Source organism: Oncorhynchus tshawytscha, linkage group LG33, assembly GCF_018296145.1.
Source record: "Oncorhynchus tshawytscha isolate Ot180627B linkage group LG33, Otsh_v2.0, whole genome shotgun sequence".
Taxonomy (NCBI): Eukaryota; Metazoa; Chordata; class Actinopteri; order Salmoniformes; family Salmonidae; genus Oncorhynchus; species Oncorhynchus tshawytscha.
The window spans coordinates 15,323,410-15,337,945 of NC_056461.1; the positions used below are offsets into that span (position 1 = coordinate 15,323,410).

Sequence of the window (14,536 nt, forward strand, 5' to 3'; positions counted from 1 at the left end):
AACCATTTGTATGTGACCAATACAATTTGATTTGATTTGATTTCAGCAAGTCAACAAGGAGGAGGCTTGATGAGGTTGACTGACACAAGGGTGTGTTCAAAGAAGGAGGAGATCAGATCCTCTTTCTGAACACTCCAGCTACAGTACTTCTCCACCTGTCTGCTCATCAAAGCCAAACAAGCCTTGGGGAGAGAGAGTAGGAGCCAAAAAGGTACATTTCATTTTACTTTTACTAATGGGATATTACAAGCACTTTATTACTATATAACATCTTACATCATGACTGATATTTTGGTGTCAAAAAGTATTATTTTAATGTTGTTATCTAGTAAATATGCCTATTTTGGATAACAGTGTCTCTCATAATGGGATTTTTATCAAGCACAAAATAAGTCAGAAAATGTGTTTTGTTGCTGCATATGTAAAGGGTTTATGTATTGACATATACAGTATATCACAAAAGTGAGTACACCCTTCACATTTTTGTAAATATTTGAGTATATCTTTTCATGTGACAACACTGAAGAAATTACTCTTTGCTACAATGTAAAGTAGTGAGTGTACAGCTTGTATAACAGTGTAAATTTGCTGTCCCCTCAAAATAACTCAACACACAGCCATTAATGTCTAATCCGCTGGCAACAAAAGTGAGTACACCCCTAAGTGAAAATGTCATTGAAGCAAAGTGTAATTTCTTCAGTGTTGTCACATGAAAAGATATACTCAAATATTTACAAAAATGTGAGGGGTGTACTCACTACTGTAATATTGCAACAACATACCAACAATCATTTTATCATGTCACTAATCACTTCATCAATGACATAGAGCACTGTATTCTGCCTGATTCCTAGCCAGCTTGGGTGGAATTGAACTCATAAGTCAGGGATCAGCCTTTAGTCCTATATAACCTTTGGTTCACACGGTCTGCAGCTAAACCCACTACAATGACACACCAGATTATGTATCACTTTGTCAAATATTGGCATTACAGTATATTTGTTCCTGAGGATTCAGAGGAAGAATTTTTAGCAAAAAACAAGTTTTCCTGTAAAGGTGACAGACAAATGTCAAGTTAGTCATGAATGCAATCAAAATCATCCCAAACAATATATTTTATGTAATAATATGTATATTTAAAAGCATCACAACATTAAAAACTTGTACAAAAAATTGGGAGGACAGAAGTGGGGGAGAAACGTTGAATTCAGCCACTTCAGTCACTCTTTCCAAGAGTATCCGACTCTATTTGCCTAGTTAAATCCACTGGCTATTTTACATAGCTTTTACATGAATCTCGGCAACCAGAACCAAATCAGCTACTCAATGTTAAGGCTGTCACGAGATACTTCTTTTCCATAACAGTTTGCATTCAATATCTATTTTCTCTATCAGAAAATCCTAATATCATCTTGTTTCTTATACATCTCCATAAAAGGTTTTCTTAAACAGACAAACACCTTTACCCTTTTACATCTTTTCAGTGGCAATGTGGCTCCCAACAGCGGTGGTACTGTTCCTGGGTAAGAACTGTATTCCCTTTTCCCCAACATCTTTAAAGTAAAAACAGCACATAATTTAGACCGTGTATACTGACCACAGTATGTTGATGAAGTTACCTTGCTCTACTGTGACACATATCCATGTTTTTATATCTCACTATCTATGTAGTTATGCATGTGTAACAGATTCAACATACACATGACCTTTTGGGGTCTTTCTTGTTCAATTTCCGGTATTGGAATGTTTAGACTGTTTTCTTTGCCCAGGTGCAGCACCTGACCTCTTCTTCAGCCAGCACTTCCGTGACATCAGAGCAGTCGAACCATGTGAGTTTACATGCTTATATGCTATAAAAGACGTGTCCTTCGTGGTTTAGTGTAAATAATATAATATTGTAATATTGAGCATGAACAAGGCCATTTCTGTCATTTCTTGGTAGTCTATCTTTTTAATAATTTATTCGTAATCCCAATAAACCACATTTGCCACTATTCAACAGCTCACTGCTCAAAGGGATTCATGGTTGACAAAGACTTTTACAGGAACAACATTCTGATGGTATATGAACGGGACCTACATCATTGCCAGCTTGCCTGCACTCAGAACCCTGGGTGTTCCTACTTCAGCTATGTGGTTAAAGAGTATAATCTATTTGGGTTGTCTGTTTGAGTGGTGGTCACCAGGTCACCCGATTTGTTCTGGTAGATACTGTAGTTGAGGGATGGGGCTGGAGAAATGTCAGCACTCGTAAATGCAAAGCTATGGACTCATGGACTGACTATTCATCGAGATCGAAATGATATACAGTATTTGTTTACAAATACATTGTTTACAAAAAAAATGTAAAACAGAGACATGACAGAAGTGCATGGGTATTGTCTTTTACTTTCAAAACAGATTCCGCTGCTATCAGAAGTATTCAGATGGTCAACCAACTATGATAAACAATCCAGAAGTCATATCTGGTTACTCTCGGAAGGCCTGCAGTAAAGGTATGGACTCATCTAACCTACTGTACAAATAGTACTTACAACTGTTAAACAAATAAGAAGAAAAATAACAAATAATTAAAGAGCAACAATAAAACAACAGTAACAAGGCTATAAACAGGGGGTACCGGTGCAGTCAATGTGCGGGGGCACAGGTTAGTCGAGGTAATTGAGGTAATATGTACATGTAGGTAGAGGTAAAGTGACTGTGCATAGTAATAAACAAAGAGCAGCAGCAAATAGTCTGGGTAGCCATTTGATTCGTTGTTCAGGAGTCTTATGGCTTGGGGGTAGAAGCTGTTGAGAAGCATTTTGGACCTAGACTTGGCGCTCCAGTACCACTTGCCATCCGGTAGCAGAGAGAACAGTCTATTATTAGGGTGGCTGGAGTCTTTGGCAATTTTTAGGGCCTTCCTCTGACACCGCCTTGTAAAGAGGTCCTGGATGTCAGGAAGCTTGGCCCCAGTGATGTACTGGGCAGAAGCACTATCCTCTACACCGAGCAGTTGCCACACTAGGCAGTGATGCAACCAGCCAGGATGCTCTCGATGGTGCAGCTGTATAACTTTTTGAGGATCTGAGGACCCATGCCAAATCTTTTCAGTCTCCTGAGGGGGAATAGGCATTGTCGTTCCCTCATCACAACTGTCTTGGTGTGTTTGGACTATGATAGTTAATTGGTGATGTGGACACCAAGGAACTTGAAGCTCTCAACCTGCTCCACTACAGCCCTGTCGATGTGAATGGGGGCGTGCTCGTCCCTCCTTTTCCTGTAGTCCACAATCATCTCCTTTGCCTAGATCACGTTGAGGGAGAGGTTGTTATCTTGGCAACACATGGCCAGGTCTCTGACCTCCTCCCTATAGGCTGTCTCATCGTTGTCGGTAATCAGGATTACCACTGTTGTGTCATCGGCAAACTTAATGATGGTGTTGGAGTCGTGCTTGGCCATGCAGTCATGGGTGAACAGTGAGTACAGGAGAGGACTGAGCATGCACCACTGAGGGGCCCCCGTGTTGAGGATCAGTGTGGCCGATGTGTTGTTACCTACCCTTACCATCTGGGGGAGGCCTGTCAGGAAGTTCAGGATCCAGTTGCAGAGGGAGGTGTTTAGTCCCAGGGTCCTTAGCTTAGTGATGAGCTTTGACAGCATTATAGGTGTTAAACGCTGAGCTGTAGTCAATGAACAGCACTCTCACGTAGGTGTTTCTTTTCTCCAGGTCAGTGCAATAGAGATTGGGTCATCTGTGGATCTCTTGGGGTGGTATGCAAATTGGAGTGGTTCCAGGGTTTCTGGGAAAATGGTGTTGATGTGAGCCTTGACCAGCCTTTCAAAGCACTTCATGGTTACAAACGTGAGTGCTACGGGTCGGTAGTTATTTAGGCGGGTTACCTTGGTGTTCTTGGGCAAAAGGACTATGGTGGCCTGCTTGAAACATGTTGGTATTACAGACTCGGTCAGGGACAGGTTGAAAATGTCAGTGAAGACATTTGCCAGTTGGTCAGCGCATGCTCGGAGTACACGTCTTGGTATTCTGTCTGACCTTGCGGCCTTGTAAATGTTGACCTGTTAAAGGTCTTACTCACATCAGCTACGGAGAGTGTGATCACACAGTCGTCCGGAACAGCTGGTGCTCTCATGCATGTTTCAGTGTTATTTGCCTTGAAGCGAGCAAAGAGGTAGTTTAGCTTGTCTGGTAGGCTCGTGTCACTGGGCAGCTCTTGGCTGTGCTTCCCTTTGTAGTCTGTAATGGTTTGCAAGCCCTGCAACATCCGACGAGCATCAGTACGATTCAATCTTAGTCCTGTATTGACGCTTTGCCTGTTTGATGGTTCGTTGGAGGGCATAGCGGGATTTCTTTTAAGCTTCCGGGTTAGAGTCCCGATCCTTGAAAGCAGCAGCTCTAGCCTTTAGCTCAGTGCAGATGCTGCCTGTAACCCATGGCTTCTGGTTGGGGCATGTACGTACAGTCACTGTGGGGATGACGTCATCAATGCACTTATTGATGAAGCCAGTGACTGATGTGGTGTACGCCTCAATGCCATCGGAAGAATCCAGGAACATATTCCAATCTGTGCTAGCAAAACAGTCCTGTAGCTTAGCATCTGCGTCATTTGACCCCTTCCGTATTGACTGAGTCATTGGTACTGCCTGCTTTAGTTTTTGGTTGTAAGCAGGAATTAGGAGGATAGAGTTGTGGTCAGATTTGCCAAATGGAGAGCTTTGTACGTGTCTCTGTGTGCAGTAAAGGTGGTCTATAATTTTTTCTCCCTCTGGTTGCACATGTAACATCATGGTAGAAATTAGGTAAAATTGTCACGCTCTGATCTGTTTCACCTGTATTTGTGATTGTCTACACCCCCCTCCAGGTGTCGCCCATCTTCCCCATTTCCCCCTGTATATTTATACCTGTGTTTTCTGTCTGTCTGTTGCCAGTTCGTCTTCTTTGTTCAAGCCGACCAGCGTTTTGTCTCAGCTCCTGGTTTTCCCTAGTCTTTTTGGCCTTTGCCTGTCCACTGTCTGTCTCTGACCCTGAGTCTGCCTGCCGTCCTGTACCTTGGCCTCTGGTCTGGATTATCGACCCCTGCCTGCCTTAACCTGTCATTTGCCTGCCCCTGTGGTTACAAAAAAACAATGTTTCTTCAAACAGTCTGCACTTGGATCTTCCCTTGATTCCTGATAGTACGAACTGGTCATGACTGACCCAGCAGACTTGGACCAGCTCCGCCACGCCATCTCCTCCCAAGGAGCACTCATTGGTAGACCCGAGGAGATGCTTCCGATGTGGACTAACATCACAACCTAGCATTGGACACTTTGCTGGAGAATTCCGTGGGTTGCCTACTAGGCAGCCTACCACGACGGTAACCTCCCAGCCCCTCAGTAACCCAGCTGGTAGCAGCGCCGTTGCCCTTGATTCCTGAGAACCCTGCTTACCTCCACCAGAGCGCTACAATGGAGATTCCAGAACCTGCCAGGCCTTTCTCTCCCATTGCTCCCTTGTTTTTGAGGCTCCAGTGTCCGGGAGAGAAGCTGCCCGAAGTTACTCCAGTTTCGGCAGGGCTCCCTCAGTTTGGCAGACTATGCGATGGAGTTCCACACGCTGGCAGCGAAGGGTACCTGGAACCCAGAAGCGTTGTTTGACACATTCCTGCACGGATTATTGGTGGGGGTAAAGGACGAGCTTGCAGCCTGGGAACTACCGACGGATCTCTACTCACTCATCGCCTTAACCATCCGGATCGATGGACGGTTATGGGAACATAAGAGGGAGAAGAGGTCTGATTGCGGTCACAAGAGGGAGAGAGGGAACCCAACTCCTTTCCTCAGGACCGTACCCCTCCCAATCTACTAGGTACGGATGACCACGGCCCCGAGGACGCATGTCCAAAATCTTACGGACCCTGTAGATAGGTGCGCCCTCGACAAGGATGGGGGAGACGAGCGGGGCGCGAAGAACGGGCTTAACACAGGAGACATGGAAGACCGGGTGGACGCGACGAAGATATTGCGGGAGAAGAAGGACAGGATTAATGATCTGAGAAATACGGAACGGACCAATGAACCGCGGGGTCAACTTGCGAGTAGCTGTCTTAAGGGGAAGGTTTTGAGTGGAGAGCCATACTCTCTGACCGCGACAATATCTAGGACTCTTAGTTCTACGCTTATTTGCGGCTCTCACAGTCTGCGCCCTATAACGGCAAAGTGCAGACCTGACCCTCTTCCAGGTGCGCTCACAACATTGGACAAAAGCCTGAGCGGAGGGGACGCAGGACTCGGCGAGCTGAGACGAGAACAGCGGAGGCTGGTACCCGAGGCTACTCTGAAAAGGAGATAGACCGGTCGCAGACGAAGGAAGCGAGTTGTGGGCGTATTCTGCCCAGGGGAGCTGTTCTGACCAAGACGCAGGGTTACGAAAAGAAAGACTGCGTAAGATGCGACCAATAGTCTGATTGGCCCGTTCTGCTTGACCGTTAGACTGAGGGTGAAAGCCGGAAGAGAGACTGACGGAAGCTCCAATCAAACGGCAAAACTCCCTCCAAAATTGAGACGTGAATTGCGGACCCCTGTCCGAAACGACGTCTGACGGAAGGCCATGAATTCTGAAAACATTCTCGATGATGATTTGTGCCGTTTCTTTAGCAGAAGGGAGCTTAGCGAGGGGAATAAAATGAGCCGCCTTAGAGAACCTATCGACAACCGTAAGAATAACAGTCTTCCCCGCTGACGAAGGCAGTCCGGTGATAAAATCTAAGGCGATGTGAGACCACGGTCGAGAGGGAATGGGAAGCGGTCTGAGACGGCCGGCAGGAGGGGAGTTACCGGACTTAGTCTGCGCGCAGACCGAACAAGCAGCCACAAAACGACGCGTGTCACGCTCCCGAGTGGGCCACCAAAACGCTGGCGAATGGAAGCAAGCGTACCCCGAACGCCGGGGTGGCCGGCTAACTTGGCAGAGTGAGCCCACTGAAGAACGGCCAGACGAGTAGGAACGGGAACGAAAAGAAGGTTCCTAGGACAAGCGAGCGGCGATGGAGTGTGAGTGAGTGCTTGCTTTACCTGCCTCTCAATTCCCCAGACAGTCAACCCGACAACACGCCCCTCAGGGAGAATCCCCTCGGGGTCGGTGGAGACTACTGAAGAACTGAAGAGACGAGATAAAGCATCAGGCTTGGTGTTCTTAGAGCCCGGACGATAAGAAATTACGAACTCGAAACGAGCGAAAAACAGCGCCCAACGAGCCTGACGCGCATTAAGTCGTTTGGCAGAACGGATGTACTCAAGGTTCCTATGGTCAGTCCAAACGACAAAAGGAACGGTCGCCCCCTCCAACCACTGTCGCCATTCGCCTAGGGCTAAGCGGATGGCGAGCAGTTCGCGGTTTCCCACATCATAGTTACGTTCCGACGGCGACAGGCGATGAGAAAAATACGCGCAAGGGTGGACCTTGTCGTCAGAGAGGGAGCGCTGAGAAAGAATGGCTCCCACGCCCACCTCTGACGCGTCAACCTCGACAACGAACTGTCTAGAGACGTCAGGTGTAACAAGGATAGGTGCGGATGTAAAGCGATTCTTGAGAAGATCAAAAGCTCCCTGGGCGGAATCGGACCACTTAAAGCACGTCTTGACAGAAGTAAGGGCTGTGAGGGGAGCTGCCACCTGACCGAAATTACGGATGAAACGACGATAGAAATTCGCGAAGCCGAGAAAGCGCTGCAGCTCGACGCGTGACTTAGGAACCGGCCAATCAATGACAGCTTGGACCTTAGCGGGATCCATCTTAATGCCTTCAGCGGAAATAACAGAACCGAGAAATGTGACGGAGGAGGCATGAAAAGTGCACTTCTCAGCCTTCACATAAAGACAATTCTCTAAAAGGCGCTGGAGGACACGTCGAACGTGCTGAACATGAATCTGGAGTGACGGTGAAAAAATCAGGATATCGTCAAGGTAGACGAAAACAAAGATGTTCAGCATGTCTCTCAGGACGTCATTTACTAATGCCTGAAAGACAGCTGGAGCGTTTGCGAGGCCGAAAGGAAGAACCCGGTATTCAAAGTGCCCTAACGGAGTGTTAAACGCCGTTTTCCACTCGTCCCCCTCCCTGACGCGCACGAGATGGTAAGCATTACGAAGGTCCAACTTAGTGAAAACCTGGCTCCCTGCAGGATCTCGAAGGCTGAAGACATAAGAGGAAGCGGATAACGATTCTTAACTGTTATGTCATTCAGCCCTCGATAATCTATGCAGGGCGCAGGGACCCGTCCTTCTTCTTAACAAAAAAAACCCCGCTCCGGCGGGAGAGGAGGAGGGGACTATGGTACCGGCGTCGAGAGCTACAGACAAATAAAACAGACAAATCTTCAAGAGCCTTACGTTCGGGAGCCGACAGAGAGTATAGTCTACCCCGGGGGGGTGGTTCCTGGAAGGAGATCAATATTACAATCATACGACCGGTGCGGAGGAAGAGAGGTGGCCCTGGACCGACTGAACACCGTGCGCAGATCGTGATATTCCTCCGGCACCCTCGTCAAATCACCAGGCTCCTCCTGTGAAGAAGAGACAGAGGAAACAGGAGGGATAGCAGACATTAAACATTTCACATGACAAGAGACGTTCCAGGAGAGGATAGAATTACTAGACCAATTAATAGAAGGATTATGACAAACTAGCCAGGGATGACCCAAAACAACAGGTGTAAAAGGTGAACGAAAAATTAAAAAAGAAATGGTTTCGCTATGATTACCAGAGACAGTGAGGGTTAAAGGTAGCGTTTCACGCTGAATCCCGGGAGAGGACTCCCATCCAGAGCGAACAAGGCCGTGGGCTCCTTTAACTGTCTGAGAGGAATGTCATGTTCCCGAGCCCAGGTCTCGTCCATAAAGCAGCCCTCCGCCCCAGAGTCTATCAAGGCGCTGCAGGAAGCTGACGAACCGGTCCAGCGTAGATGGGCCGACAAGGTAGTGCAGGATCTTGAAGGAGAGACCAGAGTAGTAGCGCTCACCAGTAGCCCTCCTCTTACTGATGAGCTCTGGCTTTTACTGGACATGAAGTGACAAAATGACCAGCGGAACCGCAATAGAGACAGAGGCGGTTGGTGATTCTCCGTTCCCTCTCCTTAGTCGAGATGCGGATACCCCCCAGCTGCATAGGCTCAGCACCCGAGCCGGCGGAGGAAGATGGTAGTGATGCGGAGAGGGGGGCAACGGAGAACGCGAGCTCCTTTCCCCGAGCTCGGTGACGAAGATCAACCCGTCGCTCTATGCGAATAGCGAGTTCAATCAAGGAATCCACGCTGGAGGGAACCTCCCGGGAGAGAATCTCATCCTTTACCTCAGCGCGGAGACCCTCCAGAAAACGAGCGAGCAAAGCTGGCTCGTTCCAGTCACTGGAGGCAGCAAGAGTGCGAAACTCAATAGAGTAATCTGTTATGGTTCGATTACCTTGACATAGGGAAGCCAGGACCCTGGAAGCTTCCTCCCCAAAAACAGAACGATCAAAAACCCGTATCATCTCCTCCTTAAAGTCCTGATACTGGTTAGTATACTCAGCCCTCACCTCCCAGATAGCCGTGCCCCACTCACGAGCCCGTCCAGTAAGGAGAGATATGACGTAGGCGATACGAGCTGTGCTCCTGGAGTAAGTGTTGGGCTGGAGAGAAAACACAATATCACACTGGGTGAGGAACGAGCGGCATTCAGTGGCCTCCCCAGAGTAACACGGCGGGTTATTGATTCTGGGCTCCGGAGATTCGGAAGCCCTGGAAGTGGCCGGTGGATCGAGGCGGAGATGGTGAACCTGTCTTATGAGGTCGGAGACTTGGGCGGTCAGGGTCTCAATGGCATGTCGAGCAACAGACAATTCCTGCTCGTGTCTGCCTAGCATCGCTCCCTGGATCTCGACGGCTGAGTGGAAAGGATCCGAAATCGCTGGGTCCATTCTGGGTCAGATTCTTCTGTTGTGAACTTGAGTGAGGACCCAAAAGCGGTTTAACAAAAACAGAGTCCTTTAATGTAAAAACACAGGGAAGACATAGATCCTCTTCAGATGTAGAAAAATGGCAAAATAGACAACCCTCAGAGAGGGCGACAAATGAAATAGAAAGTCCTTCTGATATTTACAAAAGAGTCCCCTTCTTAGCAGCAGAGGAGAATAGCTGGGTTGCGGCGACAGACTGCTGGTCTCTCTGGGTAGGCGTGGGTCGTAGCGGACAGAGGTACCTGATCACACGTAGCATCAGAAGAACAGGCAGATTCCGACAGGATGGGACAAGGGTGAAGCAAACAAGACGATAGTTTGGTTCTGGCATGAGAAACTCAAACGAGAATCTGACAAAGAAAGAAGCAGGAACAGAGAGAGAAATAGAGACCTAATCAGAGGGAAAAAGGGAACAGGTGGGAAAAGAGTGAACGAGGTAGTTAGAGAAGATGAGGAACAGCTGGGGGAAGGAGAGGAAGAGAAGGTAACCTAATACGACCAGCAGAGGGAAACGGAGTGAAGAGAAAGAACAGGAACAAGACATTATGACAATACATGACACTAGGCTGCCTCCAGCCGAACGCGTACGCAGACTGAACACCCAGAGCTGTCTGTATTCCAGTACTGTCGGTCATTATGTGTCTACCTGTCCCTTCAAAAGACCCAGCTCATCCGTTGGAGTGAGAACTCTGGTGGGTCTTAAAAATAATTGTTCTTCTCCCCTTACTTGCTTTCCTCTCCATGCCACCCTGCTGTGGGGCGACTAGTCCAAGTCTCTCCAGGTACTCATCGACTCAGGGGCTGATGTGAGTCTCATGGACGTTACCCCGGCGTCCAAGCTGGGCATCCCCACTCAACTCCTCTCCATTCCCATGGGTGCTCCAGCAACACAATCCCTCCATTGACTGGGCTACTGGTACCATCGTGGGCTGGAGCCCATCCTACCACACTCATTGCCTGAAGTCAGCTCTGCCTGCCCCGGGACATTTTCCTGAGGGCTTGGAAATTGCCCCCGGACATCCCCGCCTGCGTCGCAGAGTACCAGGACCTCCGGGAGATGTAGAGTAAGGCCTGGGCCACTGTCACGCCCTGATCTGTCACACATGTCTTTGTGATTGTCTCCACCATCCTCCAGGTGTTGCACATCTTCCCTGTACAAAATAAGCTACAAATAACGCAAAATACACACAAAATAGCACAATTGGTTAGGAGCCCATAAAATGGCAGCCATCTCCACCGGAGCCATTACAGAAAACATCCAATGTAGTTTTACAGTGCATTCGAAAAGTATCCAGACCCCTTCACTTTTTACACATTTTGTTACGTCAGAGCCTTATTCTAAAATGGATATATATAAAAAAAACACTCATTAATCTCTATTAATCTATAATGACAATGTGGAAACAGGTTTTTAGAAATGTTAGCAAATGTATTAAAAGGAATTGTCTGTAGAGCTCCGAGACAGGATTGGGTCGAGGCACGGATCTGGGTAAGGGTACCAAACATTTCTGCAGCATTGAAGGTCCCCAAGAACACAGTGGACTCCATCATTCTTAAATTGAAGAAGTTTGGAACCACCAAGACTCTTCCTAGAGCTGGCCGCCCTGAGAAATCGGGGGAGAAGGGCCTTGGTCAGGGAGGAGACCAATTACTCGATGATTACTCTGACTCTATAGCTCCAGATTTCCTCTGTGGAGATGGGAGAACCTTCCAGAAGGACAACCATCTCTGCAGCACTCCACCAATCAGGCCTTTATGGTAGAGTGGCCAGACGGAAGCCACTCCTCAGTAAAAGGCACATGACAGCCTGCTTGGAGTTTGCTAAAAGGCACCTAAAGGGCTCTCAGACCATGAGAAACAAAACTCTCTGGTCTGATGAAACCAAGAGTGAACTCTTTGGCCTGAATTCCAAGTGTCCCGTCTGGAGGAAACCAGGCATCCCTCATGACCTGGCCAATACCTTCCCTACGGTGAAGCATGTTGGTGGCAGAATCATGCTGTGCAGAATTTTTTATTTGGCAGGGACTGGGAGACTAGTCAGGATAGAGGGAAAGATGAACAAGAGCAATGTATGGAGTATGGAGAGATCCTTGATGAAAGCCTGCTCCAAAGCTCTTAGGACCTCAGACTGGGGCGACCGTTCACCTTCCAACAGGACAATGACCCTAAGCACACAGCCAAGACAGAACAGGAGTGGCTTTGGGACAAGTCTTTGAGTGAACCCGATCAAACATCTCTGGAGAGACCTGAGAATAGCTGTGCAGGGACGCTCCCCATCAAACCTGACAGAGATTGAGAGGATCTCCAGAGAAAATTGGGAGAAACTCTCCAAATACAGGTGTTCCAAGCTTGTAGCGTCATACCCAAGAAGACTCGAGGCTGTAATCGCTACCAAAGGTGCTTCAACAAAGTATTGAGTAAAGTGTCTGAATACTTATGTAAATGTGTTATTTAAGTTTGTATATTTCTAATAAATTTGCAAAAATGTCTAAAACCCTGTTTTTCTTTTGTCACTATGGGGTATTGTGAGTAGATTGATGAGGGGAAAAAACTATTTAATCCCTTTAAGAATAAGGCTGTAACGTAACAGAATGTGAAAAAAAGTGAAGGGGTCTGAAAACATTTTGAATGCACTGTATATTAACCATTGCTGTCTGTCTGTGATTACCCACGAAATGAGGACATAAAAAACAGTGACATTTAATAAATTGTAATACATAGAAGGGTCCTTTGGAGGAAGGATCGTTGACATATATTTGACATTTGTGCCTTAGAGCATACTTGAGAAACTGAAGTTGGAATATTTGTGACATTTTGACAATGGTAAACTTAGAACACAGAGGGTTGCTACTACACAGTTCCAAAGTAATTTACAGCCTTTAAAGGACATTGGAAGAAAAGCTACTTATTTATTGTAAATAAGGTGAACCTCATTTGAGTGAATGTTACCATTCCTATGTCAATCTAGAAAGGAGAATCAAGCAGACCATTGTAAGGATGTCTCTGAAATCTAATACAGGAGGTGACCTCAATGACCCAGTGGTAAAGGAACAGATGTTGGAGCAGGTACAGTAGTCCTACATCTCCCACATCAGAAATCAATGTCATCCTCACTCATTTCACTGTTCTCACATGATCTCAAGTTTATATTCCTATTGGTCATATTAATAAACTGAAATTCCTGATTTAAAATCTGCTGCTGGCTTTTTCTGGCTTGATCATTTTCTCATAGATCAGAAAGGAGTTTGCTAAGGACGGGAACTTCATCCTAGGCCTACGCTGGAGAGAACTGCTGAATGGAGACGTTTTTCTCAAAACAGTTGAACTTGGAAGCCCTGAAGAAGGTACACACTTTTTTGTTCCACATTTATGAAAAAGACCCTCCTCATGTTTAGTCTGTTGTTCAGAGTCCCTTGTTTAGTGTGTTGTTAGGTTTTGCATCCCTTTGAAACTATGGAAATGAAGTACTGTAAGGTGTTCATGAACTATTTGTACAACTTTGTACTGTTGTGTTTGTTTTCTAAGGTCAGTGTGGTTCAGGATGAAGAGGACCAGCCATGATGATGCAACAGGAGAGGGATGGAAGTTCCAAGAAAACTAAAATAGTCAAGTTTACTGTAAATAACCCTAGTACTTTTTAATATATGACCGTATGTCAATAACATTATCTTAGTTCATGGCACATGTTTTTCTTGAGTGATAGATAGCTTTATGCTTATGAATGAAAAATATGATGTCAAGTTATATTAGGCTAGATTTAAACTCTACAATGTTTTACTTTTGTAATGTAAAATTATAATGTAAGATTTTTGTTGGTGTATGAATGTAATGTAATAATGTTTGTTGTACATCAGGGCAATTTGATTAGTGAAGAGAAGAGGAATAAAAAGGACATTTGTGGTTTTTCAAGTCTGTTGTTAAAACATGTATGGTGAAGTTTCAGTGAGGTTTCAGTGAGGGAGTTTCAGTTAGGGATTTTCAGAGTGTAAAATTCTTGATAAGGATGTTACTCACTTATGGATGTAGCTGTTGACGTTCTTAAATAAAATATGTTTGATTGTGACAACAATATTACCATTATTTTCACCCTCCAGCAAGAATGGTGAGATGAAGGCAGTAATCACATCAGTGTAGAATGATGTGCCCACTTCCAGGTGGCATCGTTCAGAGAACTTTAAAGATGGAGACAGACAGACTGTTGTGGGTGTGACAGAATGACAGTATTCATGTTATCAACCTAAGCAACATTTGGATGTTATAATTTTCCCTGGTGTCATGGTGTGTTGACTGTGTCAGCTATAACAGTCATAAACACATGGTCATGGATAGCAGGGGAGGGGTGTGGGGTTCTTGCCCTTATTAATGTAGTTGATGGCTGTTATACATTAAACAACTTGATTAACCAAACACCACGAATCAGAGAGTGAACGTTCAAAAGATTTGACATCCTACAGTTTTTTAATCATGTAGTTATTTAGAGTTTATCCAACTCGACAAAAAGACAGGGAAGTAAAACCACATCCTAATTACTTGTAACACTAAACTCCAACTAAATAAGCCCCCA

At 46.1% G+C, this 14,536-nt stretch overlaps 1 long non-coding RNA gene across 2 annotated transcripts; it reads left to right on the forward strand.

Annotated features, from left to right (window-relative positions):
* The first annotated feature begins 50 nt into the window (after positions 1-50).
* LOC112247342 lies at positions 51-14,129 on the forward strand. 2 transcript variants are annotated; one of them, XR_002953054.2, is made up of 8 exons: positions 51-211; positions 1,485-1,523; positions 1,770-1,829; positions 2,003-2,495; positions 10,740-11,036; positions 12,941-13,038; positions 13,205-13,316; positions 13,498-14,128. It is a non-coding gene; the product is annotated as an uncharacterized LOC112247342 (long non-coding RNA). The 2 variants fall into 2 exon arrangements; XR_006080727.1 differs by lacking the exon at positions 10,740-11,036 and having other exon boundaries at positions 13,498-14,129.
* The last annotated feature ends 407 nt before the right edge of the window (positions 14,130-14,536 follow it).